The 12,473-nt window shown below is 31.3% G+C and overlaps 1 long non-coding RNA gene across 1 annotated transcript in view; it reads left to right on the top strand.

The window, feature by feature from the left end:
• The window catches only part of LOC143243413 (uncharacterized), a 140,576-nt gene that overhangs the window by 88,801 nt on the left and 39,302 nt on the right, over nucleotides 1-12,473 (top strand). The window lies entirely within an intron of this gene.

The following is a 12,473-nucleotide window of genomic DNA, read 5'->3' on the forward strand; positions in this document are numbered from 1 at the left end:
CTGAATTAAGATTGGAAAATCGCAAAATAAAAATCATTAAAGAATTGGTGCATTGGGGTAGCTATAGAATTAATTGAAATAAAGGAGACACTTAACTGGTGTAGTAAGATCTCAGTAAATCCACTCCTTACTATGTTTTAGTACTGTATATAGAGTCCAGGTTAAATGGGTTATAACTAAAATATTCCTGGTTGACAAAGTATGATAATTATTGTAAATGTTTGATGACCAATGCTGTCAGTGAACAAAGGTCATGGAGTGACATTATTCACTGGACAAAGAATGTAAGTTGAAATTCTTGATATGAATATGCTTTCTTTCTACACATTTCCACTAAATGATCAAGAAAAAAAATGTTTAGCATTACAGATATTAATTTTGAGGTAAAGAGGACTGGAAGGTTAAACACGAACCATTAGTGGAAGAGGACTATTGTATTGTTTGGAATGGTGAGTTGTACCAGTGATGAATTTTAGTAGTCTGTTCTCTTTATTATACTTTTAAAATTAAACAATAAGTTATCCTATTGTAAACACTCTCAAACTCCTATATTTTGTTTTTTCTTTAATTAATATTTTTACCCAGTGTTTTCCTTACATCATTGCAATATGTTACTGATTTGCATGTTTGTTTGTTTTTTATCTTTATCATTTAATACTAAAACTTATGTCAGTGAACTTTTATTTGTCTTTCCTACAAAAAAACATCTCTGAAATAGCAACTTCTATAACTTTTTAAGAAATAAAAATTCATTCAATGTTTTTAGGCAAAAATAAAATATCTACTATTTCTAAAAGATTTGGTTCAGAGACATCTCAAAAAATATTTCTTGGAACAGATGGTTAAAGTTAAGAGCAATTAATCTGCCATTACAGACAAGTACTTACAATCAGACTTGATCATTTATGATTTGTAAGAGTCATTTAAGTCATACTGTAGATTTGCAACTATATATACTCTATAATAATAAATGTTGGTTTGTTCTTTTGGTTCTTAACCCTGCAGGAGAATTTCATCCCACATAAAACAGCTGCTTATATAGGTACAGTAATCTGAAATTACATAAAGCGCATTATTTCAATGGCATTTACTGTATATGTATGGTAAGAACAAAATATATCTGTGGTAACCTGCTGCTGATATTACCAGCAAGCAGCAACAGGTTAAACCCAATCACATTATGTCAGGGTTTACAGAATGTTATCAAGACTGCATAGATTTCTTTGAAAACCTGACTGATAATTTCCATGTTTTATATCCAAGAAGCTGCTGTAGTAGTGACATTTTCCAATATTAAGCTACAAGGTAGGTATCTAAAGGTTTTAAATAAAGCTGCTGATAAACCTGGCAATTTTTATTGGAACTCATAATCAAGTATTCTTTATAAACATATTAAAGGAGAATCAAGATTAATTTAGTGCATCACTTCTTAGCTTGCAGCCTGAGCTATTATAAAATTATTGTCAGAAAACAACAAAATTATAAACCCTGTCATTTTGAAACTCCTTCAAAGGTAATGAGCACATTGTTTTTTTGTAACTTACAAGAGGGTAACAAATTGTAAATAATGGAAAAGCAATTAAAAGTTTTAATGACATTATGAAATCTAAAAAATTATAAAATGTTTATACACTAATATTTTAGTAGTATTAAAAAGGGTAAACAAGTTCTTGCTTTTATGACCCTGATGTTATGCACAAAAAACACTTTAACAGGGGTATAAAAACTGTTAATGCTGAGTTCCTTTGAATTTTTTCAAAATTGCAAATAAACTTTAAGAATATAATATAACAAGCTAGAAACTTAACATCTCCCTCTGAATGCATTAATTAAAATAAAAACTACATGTACTTTGGACTTCAAAGGTTTATTACATGCATTAATGATCTAATGATTTCATTCATATATTATTTCAGTCAGACAATATGGTGAGTGGATGGTAGATAATATTCTAGACATATCAGACAGAATGTGTTTGTTTTGTTATAGCAAAGCAACAACGGGCTATCTGCTGTGTCCACCAAGGGGAATCAAAACCCTGATTTTAGCATTATAAATTCAAAGACTTACCTTTGTCCTACTAGGGAACAGACAATGAACACTTGTATAACAGTTGTTATGGAGTGAATACCTTTTCTAAGTTAGCATTCACAAACTTCATATCATAAAACTGTTGTTATAACAAACTAGTATTCCAACCACTACTGTAGTTGTTGTATACCAGTGAGACTTATAAGCTATTAAATACAATGGTAGCTCAAATCAAAATCTTATATCAAGGTTAAAATTGCCTTCTTGTTTTCAAATTATATATTCTCTAAAAAAACGATTCCTGATTCTTTTAGCTTTTTTCACCTCAATCAAATACATTAGACTACTGAAGGTTTTTCAATGTGTGTAAATAATCATACTTAAATAATTTTAAACCTTTACACCACCATTATTTTCTGATGGGATTCCAAACATATTTATACATGGTGTCTTTGTTGTTAATATTTGCAATAATTTTATCAAGATACAAATAATAGTTGATACTATGGAATAAGAACCAGAATTTCATTTGATTAAGTAAGTGGTTCAAAAGTTGTATGAAGTTTAAAGTTAGGCAATTGAAAACAGATGTTTCATTTCAAAGAGAATAACTGATATTTACCTGTAAGACAGGAGTATTTTGCAGTGAAAACAATATTTTATTGTTAAAAAGGCTCCAATGCATACAAAGATTCATTAAATATTAATCATCATATAATATTATTTACAATAGGAAAATAATTAAATGTTTAAAAAATTACCTTTCAAAATTATACAAGAGTGTACACGTTATCTTGTATAATTATATGAGAGTAGACAAAGTGTTGGGGTGGGTAGTGATGACTAGTTGCTTTCCTACAGTACTTAATCAGGGACGACTAGCGCAGTTAGTCCTCATGTAGCTTTGCACGAAATTCAAAGCAAACCAAATTAAAACCAACTGGTCGTTTGCCTTCACTTTTTCCTTCAGTATATAATTATTTATTGTTTCTATCAGTTTACATGCTATTCTATCCATGATTCCAATAGCATGTGACCCAATTTAAACACGTTACTTTTGGCCTTCTGCCAAATGAGTAATTTTCTGTGTTTTTTATGCGAGGGGAGTAGTAAGCTTGAGGTAATTACTGCCTCCAGTTGGCACTGCAAGTTCACGCTGAGTGATTTAGTGATTTCGATATTAGTTGTAACCTGTTATCTTGAACTCGCAAAGTTGGAGAGAAATTCAGATTCTTTTAAAAACAAATTTTAGTCAAAGTGACGCCTTGTAGAAATTGATGAAATAACATTTAATTTTGTTTTGACCCCGAGGGTCTCAGTGTTTAAATTTATAAAACTATAAACATAACCCATATAGCCCTTTTCACTAAAGTTTCTGCTAGATTTACGATTTCAAACAATCATTTATAAACTGACACTCAGTGAACATGCGCAAGTTAAAGAATTTTGTGAAAACCTATTCTGACCTTCAAGACACGTGTTACTGAAAACCTAGTTTATAGAACATGAAATATAATACTTAAAGGATTGTTGTTTATAAATGTTGTGTTTTTTTACCATACCCCAGTTGATATCAATTTGCCACGCTATGAAAACATTTAGTAAAATGAGGGTTTACATTTCTACGTTTTAAACAACAACTAGTTTAGTGTTAACTCTAACGTAGACCTTACAAAATCAAATATTGACCTTTATGAGGGTTTTAAGCATAGCAGCAACATATATCTATAGACTATGATCTAATTTGTCTTAATTTAACATTTTAATTAAATAATTATACAAAACATCTTTAGTTAGCATACTTGAACGTCATATAAAATAATTAAGATTCAAATCGAATTAAATGTTTGTCTTGAAAACTTATCCAACATGTAATCGAACAGTTTTGTGAAACGTTAGGGTTAGTGTATTTAACTATTTACGTCACTCGGAAAGGGTTCACTGCGTCTCATAATGATGGACGTGCGAGAGTGTGGAGACGTCGAGGAAAGCGATTTTCCGTAATGGTCTGAGCAGGAATATGTTTGGGTGGCCGCTCCGACTTACTCATATTCAACAGGGGTGCTATGAATGCACAACAATATAGAGACGAAATTCTGGAACCCATTGTGAGGCCTCTTGCCTGTGCTGTCGGCGATGGGTTCATTTTCATGCAGGTTAACGCGCGAGCCCCCGTCGCCTAACTGTGCACGCGTATGGACTTCCTTGATGAGGAAGACATATAGACTTTTGAGTGGTTCGCCAGATCTCCAGACTTAAATCCGATTGAACATTGTTGGGATATGTTGTCGAGGTGTGTTATTGAACGGCAGCACTCAGAATGTACAGGAACTCCGACAAGCCCTGCTAGACAAGTGGGCTCCCATGCCCCAAGATAACATTGATAGACTGATTCGAAGTATGCCAAATCGGTGTCAAAAGTGTATCACAGCCCGTGGAAGTCACATTAGATATTGAATGTTTCAAACATTTCTTGAATAAACGCATGTAAACTGTTTAAAGTATTGTATCGAATGGGATATCAGTTTTTGTGATACCAGTCATTTTTTTTAAATTTTATTTCACCATGTTTTACACTTCATCACACATTAAAAATGGATATAGATGGAACTGAAATAAGACAAAATATCTAAAAAATAAAACTATTCTCACATTTGGAACACTGAGATAAATTATATAAGAAAATGTACTTGTTCTTTTAATTTTTAGCAGTTTTTTATAGCCGTAAGAAATTTCAGCTTAAACGGCAATACAGAGATTCCATCTGGTCAATGAAGATAAACTTAGAATATTTCACTTCTGTATTTTGCAGTTTTATGAGCGTTTTTTACCATTAACCGGTGGTAGATGGATCTTCACCAAACTCGGTATGGTGGTTCATTGGGTCCATGGGAGGAAACACATAGACCTTTTTGAGGCTTACGGTTTTTATGAGCGTTTCTTTTACAACTACTTCGTCCCTTATTGACCGATCAACACTGAATTTGTCTACGAAGGTTTGTTGAGTCGATGTGAGGATACGTTCAAATTTTCGGTTTTACATTTTGTCTTTGGCAGTCTTTATGGGCGTTTTATACAATTACATATAAGAGAAGCAACTTTTCAAGTCCTTGAATAACCATGAATTTACATAACTTACGTCACTACTTTTTCACTTTTAACACGATAAATATGATGCGCATAAGTAAAATACATAGGTAAATTCAGGATTTATAACGCAACAGTTTACCCCCTAGTAATAGAGCGCAGACAGCTCACAGTATAACTGTAGGCTCAAAACAGATAAACATAACATAGAAGCAAAATGGAGTATTCAGATCCTAACTTTAAAGGCTCAAGTCCCAGTTCTTTCAAAAATTACAAATTTCAAGTAAATGACAATGGACATCTTCAGATCCAAAGTTTTAAGATTCGAGTCAGATTTTTTTCCAAATTTACAAATTCCTCGTAAAAGACGACAGTTTAATACAAACTCTTTATTTCTCAGGGTCGTCGTTACGTCGTATTAACTCTATAAACCTTCTATCAATAATTACTTGTTTTCCATGCAATATCTCATGATTATCAAAAACCATAACAATGGCTGAAAATATACTGCACCTTGTAAGTTGATACAAATGCCCTCTATAAATCATGTTCTTAATAACAATATCTGTATTTCAGTTTGGAGTCGCCACAGCTGAAAGCAGAGGGTCAAACGGTATAAAATATCCATTCTTTAGGTCTGTATTTTTATTACTGTGTGATATGTATACTTTCATAGAGTTTAAAAACATCCTTTTAATTAAAAACTTTAAAACCAAAATACGTTTCACTTTTCTCACGTTTGTTCTTCAGACTGGATTTCTTGATGGAAAATTAAAACGACAGTTAGAAAATCGTTTGGGATTAGAAATTGCTTTAAGAATATCGTCAAAACAAAAAATATGATTCTTATATATAAATCTTACATCCCTGTATGTACCAGTTTCTGTTAGTCACATTTTAGTTTGTACCATTTTCAACTAGTTACATCCTATTTTGTAATTACTTCTGTTAGTTACATCCAACTTTTTATCTTTTTCTGTTAGTTACATCCTAGTTTGTAGCTATTTCTGTCAGTTACATTCTATTTTGTTGTTTTTTTTCTGACAGCTTTATCCTAGTGTGTACATGTTTGTATCAACCTCAACAAGATTCTAACCAAGTGTACATTTTTCAAACCAAATTGTAAGTTAATATGATATTTGTAGGTGTTTTTTTTCTATAATAGATTATAAATTGTTAAAGTTCAACGTTCAACACAACAAATCGAATGACAGATGGAGTAAAACCAGTGAGGTTGGTGTTTGAAACCAAAAGCAGTGTGTTATGATTTACTTTCATTTCTTTGACATCCACAGCACCAACATACGAGTATTATGTGATCTCATCCCTCTATGACCTTTGATCTTGTCTTGAATATGATAACGTTTATTGTCACGATAAAACAGACTACACTGATTTAAATGTGCTTTACTGTTTCAGTTGTTATTTATGTTTTCTCTTACAGTAGGTAAGTTATGTCTAGCAATGTGTTAACTGGTTCTTCTTTTTTTGTATTTAGGAGTTGTGTACAGTTATCGAACAACATATCACATTGAGTTTTGACGTTAATGAGTTATTGGAGGTTCCTTTGTTTTACACTTTTTACCAGCGCACTGTCACCCCTCTCTTCCCTAAATGGCAGTATGGGCTGATATGTGAACTCCATGTGACAACCATATTTTATCTTTTTTTTTTGAAGGAACCGTTCTTCAAATGACATCGATTTAGCAGGTTTTTTTGTCTGGCTTAATATTTTCACTTCAAATAAAAACAAAACAAGCAAACCACCTAAAAGGTACCAATTTGATAATTTAATCAGAAGAATTTCAAATAGATATTACAAAAATTGAACTGAAGTCATAACAAAATTTTATACTCTTAATACATTAAATGATTTATTACGACTTTCTCAATCTATTTAAGTATACACAAAATAAAATTTTGAAGGATAGAGTTACCCTTGGAATTTCTTCATGCAGTCTCTCAAAATAACATTATTTAACATGATTAATTAGGCTTAAAGAAAATTAGATAATTCTACTTTATTTTCCTATTGAAATTTGAGATTTATATCTAGAAGTTAGACGTATATAATAAATAAATATATTGTAAGCTTAGGATCAAAATATTTTTAATTTTCGTTTGTTTTGAAATTCGCACAAAGCTACTCGAGGGCTATCTGTGCTAGCCGTCCCTAATTTAGTAGTGTAAGACTAGAGGGAAGGCAGCTAGTCATCACCACCCACCGCCAACTCTTGGGCTACTCTTTTACCAACGAAAAGTGGGATTGACCGTCACTATATAACGCCCCCACGGCTGGGAGAGCGAGCATGTTTAGCGCGACTCGGATGCGAACCCGCGACCCTCAGATTACGAGCGCATGCCTTATCGCGCTCGGCCATGCCAGGCCTTTAATTTTCGAGAAAGGAACTTCAGAAATCGATCTCAAATTGAAGTTACTTGCTCTATCAGACAGTAAGACGTTTAGGGTCAGTAATATGATTAAGTACTAAAAAAAAACCTACTGTTACAAATATGATCATATAATAAAGGTAAATCTAGTTTTAGGAATATGATCATGAGCTAAAGGAAAATCCAGTGTTAGCAATACGATCATGTACTACAGGAAGACCTAGTGCTAATAAATATGATCATGTACTAAAGTAAGATCTAGTGTTAGTAATATGATCATGAACTAAGGATAGATCTACTCAATTATCATATTACTAACACTAGAGTAAGAACTAGTCAAGGTTCATGTCACTAACACTAGTTATTACTTTAGTACATGATCATATCACTAACACCATGTGTTTCATTCGCACATGATCATATTTTTAACATTAGTAACATTATTATGTACTAAAGGAGAATATAGTGTCAGTAATATCATCATCTACTGAAAGAACCTAGGGTTAGTAATATTATCACGTACTGAACATCTAAAGTTAAAAATATGATCACGCACTAAAGTAAGACCTGGTGTTAGTAATATGATCATGTACCACAGGAAGATCTACTATTAGTATTATGATCATGCACAAAAAGACCTAGTGTTTTTTTATATGATGATACACAAAATGAAAGCCTAGTGTTAATAAGAAGATCATGTACTAAAGTAAGGTCTAGTGTTAGTTTTATGATCATGTAGTAAAGGAAGACCTAATGTTAGTAATATGATCATGTCCTAATAAAAGACCTAGTTTTAAAAATATGATGACATAATAAAGGAAAATCTAGTGTAAGTCGTATGATAATGTACACGAGAAAGATTTAGTGTTAGTAATATGATTACGTACTAAAGAAAGATTTAGTGTTAGTACTATGATTACGTACTAAAGGAAGATTTAGTGTTAGTACTATGATTACGTACTAAAGAAAGATTTAGTGTTAGTACTATGATTACGTACTAAAGAAAGATTTAGTGTTAGTAATATGATTACGTACTAAAGAAAGATTTAGTGTTAGTACTATGATTAAGTACTAAAGAAAGATTTAGTGTTAGTACTATGATTACGTACTGAAGAAAGATTTAGTGTTAGTATTATGATTACGTACTGAAGAAAGATTTAGTATTAGTAAAATGATCATGTACTAAAGGAAGTTATAATGTTAATAACACGATCATTTACTAAATGAGGATGTATTGTTAGTAATATGATCATGAACTAACGTAAGATCTAGGGTTAATAATATGACCATTTAGTAAGGACGACCTAGTGTTAGTAATATGATCACGTACTAGAGTATGATTTATTGTTAGTAATAAGTCACGTACCAAAGGAAGACCTGATGTTAGTGATATGATCATGTGTTAAAGGATGATCTAGTGTTAGTGATATGATCATGTGTTAAAGGATGATCTAGTGTTAGTGATATGATCATGTAGTATAGGAAGACCTAGAATTAAAATATGATAATGTACTAAAGGAATATCAAGTGTTAATAATACAATCTGTTAATGTTACAAAGTAACATCGTAACGTACAAAAGAAACATCTGGTGTTAGTAATATGATCATGTACAAAAGAAAGATCCAGTATTAGTAAAATGATCATGAAGTAAAGTAAGATCTAGCATTGGTAATATCATCATAAACTAAAGAAAGACCTTATGTTAGTAATATCATCATGTAATGAAGGAAGACCTATAATTCGTAATATGGTCATGTATTAAAGGAAGAACTAGAGTTAGTCATATCATCAAGTACTAAAGGAAGACCAGGTGTGAATAATATGATAATGTACCAGAAAAAAATCTAGTGTTACTAATTTGATCATGTACTAAAGTGAGACACATTGTTAGTAATATGATCGTAAACTATACTAAGATGCAGATATAGTGTGAGTAATATGATCATGAACAAAAGTAAGATCTAGTGTTAGTAGTATGATCACGTATTGAAGATTTGGAGTTACAAATATGGTCACGTTCTAAAGGAAGAACTAGTGTTACCTTGTGTTAAAATATGATCACGTTCTATAGATATAGTCTTAATAATATGATCACGTACTAAAGGAAGATCTAGCGATCGTAACATGATCATGTACTAATGAAAAAAGTGTTAGTAATACGATCACGTACTAAAGGAGACCTTCTGTTAGTAATATGATCACGTACTAAAGGAGATCTTCTATAAGTAATATGATCATAAAATAAAGGAAGATATGGTGGTAGTGGTATGATCATTAACAAAAGAAGTCCTGATGTAGTTATATGATCCTGTATTAAAGGAAGATCTTGTTTCAGTAATATGATCATGAACTGAGGTAAGATCTAGTGTTAGTAAAATGATAATGTACTAAAGGAAGACTTAAGGTTAAAATATGATCATGTTCTCAAAGAATATCAAATATTATGAATGTCATCATATACTAGAGGAAGATCTTGTGTTAGTAAAATGATCATGTGGTAAATAAAGACCGAGTGTTTGTAATATGATCTTGTGATAAAGAAAGATCTATTGTTAGTAATGTGGTAATGCACTGAAGGAAGACATAGTTTTAGTAATATGATCAGTAACTAAAGGAAGATCTAGTGTAAGTAATATGATCAGTAACTAAAGGAAGATCTAGTGTAAGTAATATGATCATGTATTAAAATACTACTTAGTGTTAGTTATATGATCAAATACTAAATTAAGATCTAGTTTAAGTACTTTGATCATGTAATTAAGTGAGATCTACTATCAGAAAGGAAGACCTGGTATTAGTAATATGTTCAAATACTGAAGGAAGATCTAGTTTTAGTCGTATGATGATGTACCAAAGAAACACCTAGTGTTTGTAATATGATCATGAATTAATGAACGACCTAGTGTTAAAATATGATCATGTACTAAATGAAGGTATACTGTTAGTAATATGATCATGTACTAAAGGAAGACCTAGTGTTAGTAATATTATCATGTAATAAAAGATGATCTAGTATCAGTAATATCATCATGTAGTAAAGGAAGACCTAGTGTTAAAATATGATCATGTACTAGAGGAATATATAGTGTTACTAATATGGTCTTTTATTAAAATTCTAGTGTTAGTTATATGATCACGTACAAAAGTAAGAAATGGTGTTAGTGATATAATCATGTGCTTCATGTGCTAAAGGAGGACCTTGTGTTTGTAATATGATCATGTACTAAAAAACCAAGTGTTAGTAATATGATCATGTAGTGAAGGAAAATTTAGTATGAGTAATATGATGACGTACTAAAGGAAGACCAGGTGCGAGTAATATTATCATATACAAGAGTACATTTAGTGTGAGTAATATGATGAAGTACTAAAGGTAAACCTACTGTTAGTCATATGATGATGTACTGAAGGAAGATCTAGTGTTAGTAACATGAGAATGCAGTAAAGGAAGTTGTAGTGTTAGTAATGTGACCATGTACTAAAAGAAGATCTAGTGTTACGAATATGATCAGGTACAAAAGGTAGACCTAGTGTTAATGATATGATTAAACACTAAAGGAAGATCTAGTGTTACGAATATGATCAGAAACGTATGGAAGACATATTGTTACTAATATGATCATGTATTACAGGAAGATCTAATGCTAATAATATGATGCTGTACTAAAAGAAGATCCAGTGTAGTGATATCACCATGAACTAAAGTAAGATCTAGTGTTAGTAATATGACCATGCAGTAAAGGAAGGTTTGGTATTAGTAATATGATCACGTACTATAGATGTGTAGTAAGGAATATTATCATGCACAAATGGAGGACCGAGTATTAAAAATATGTACATGTACTAAATGAAAGCCAGCTGTTAATAATATAATCACGTAGTAAAGAAAGATTTATTCTTTGTAATGTGACCATGTAATAAAGGAAGACCTAGTTTTAATAATGTGATCAAGTACTAAAGGGAGATTTAGCTTTAAAAATATGATCACCCACTGAACATCTAGTGTTAGTAATATGATCATGTAGTAAAGAAAGACCTAGTGTTAGTAATACGATCATGCACTAAAAGAAGATCAAGTGTTAGTAATATGATCATGTACTAAAGTAAGATCTAGCATGAGTAATATGATCATGTAATAAAAAAAGACCTAGTGTTAGTAATACGATCATGTACTAAAAGAAGATCAGATGTTAGTAATATGATCATGTACTAAAGTAAGATCTAGTATGAGTAATATGATAATGTAATAAACTAAGATCTAGTGTTAATAATATGATCATGTAATAAACTAAGATCTAGTGTTAATAATATGATCATGTAGCAAAAGAAGACCTAGTGTTCGTAATATGGTCAGGTACTAAAGATCTATTGTTAATAATATGGTCACGTACTAAAGGAAGATCTAGTGTTCGTAATATGGTCAGGTACTAAAGATCTATTGTTAATAATATGGTCACGTACTAAAGGAAGATCTAGTGTTGGAAATATGACCACGTACTAAAGGAATACCTTGTGTTAGTGATATGATCATGTAGTAAAGGAAGGCCTTGTGTTTGTAATGTGATGATGTACTAAAGAAAGACCAGGTGTGGGTAATATGATCATGTATTAAAGGATTCTTTAGTGTTAGTAATATAATGATGTAATAAAGGATGATCTAGTGTTACTAACACGGTGATGCACTAATGTAAGAACTAGTGTTAGTAATACGATGGTGTACTAAAGGAAGCCTAGTGTTAAAATACGATTATGTACTAAAAGAAAATCTAGATTTAGTAATATAATCATGTACTGAAAGAAGACCTGGTGTTAGTAATATTGTCATTTTCTAAAGGAAGATCTGGTGTTAGTAATATAATCATGAATTAATGGAAGACCTAGTGTTAAAATATTATCATATACCAAACAAAAATCAAGTGTTAGTAATAAGATCACGTACTAAACAAGTATCTAGTCACTAGA

Source organism: Tachypleus tridentatus, unplaced genomic scaffold, assembly GCF_004210375.1.
Source record: "Tachypleus tridentatus isolate NWPU-2018 unplaced genomic scaffold, ASM421037v1 Hic_cluster_2, whole genome shotgun sequence".
Classification (NCBI taxonomy): Eukaryota; Metazoa; Arthropoda; class Merostomata; order Xiphosura; family Limulidae; genus Tachypleus; species Tachypleus tridentatus.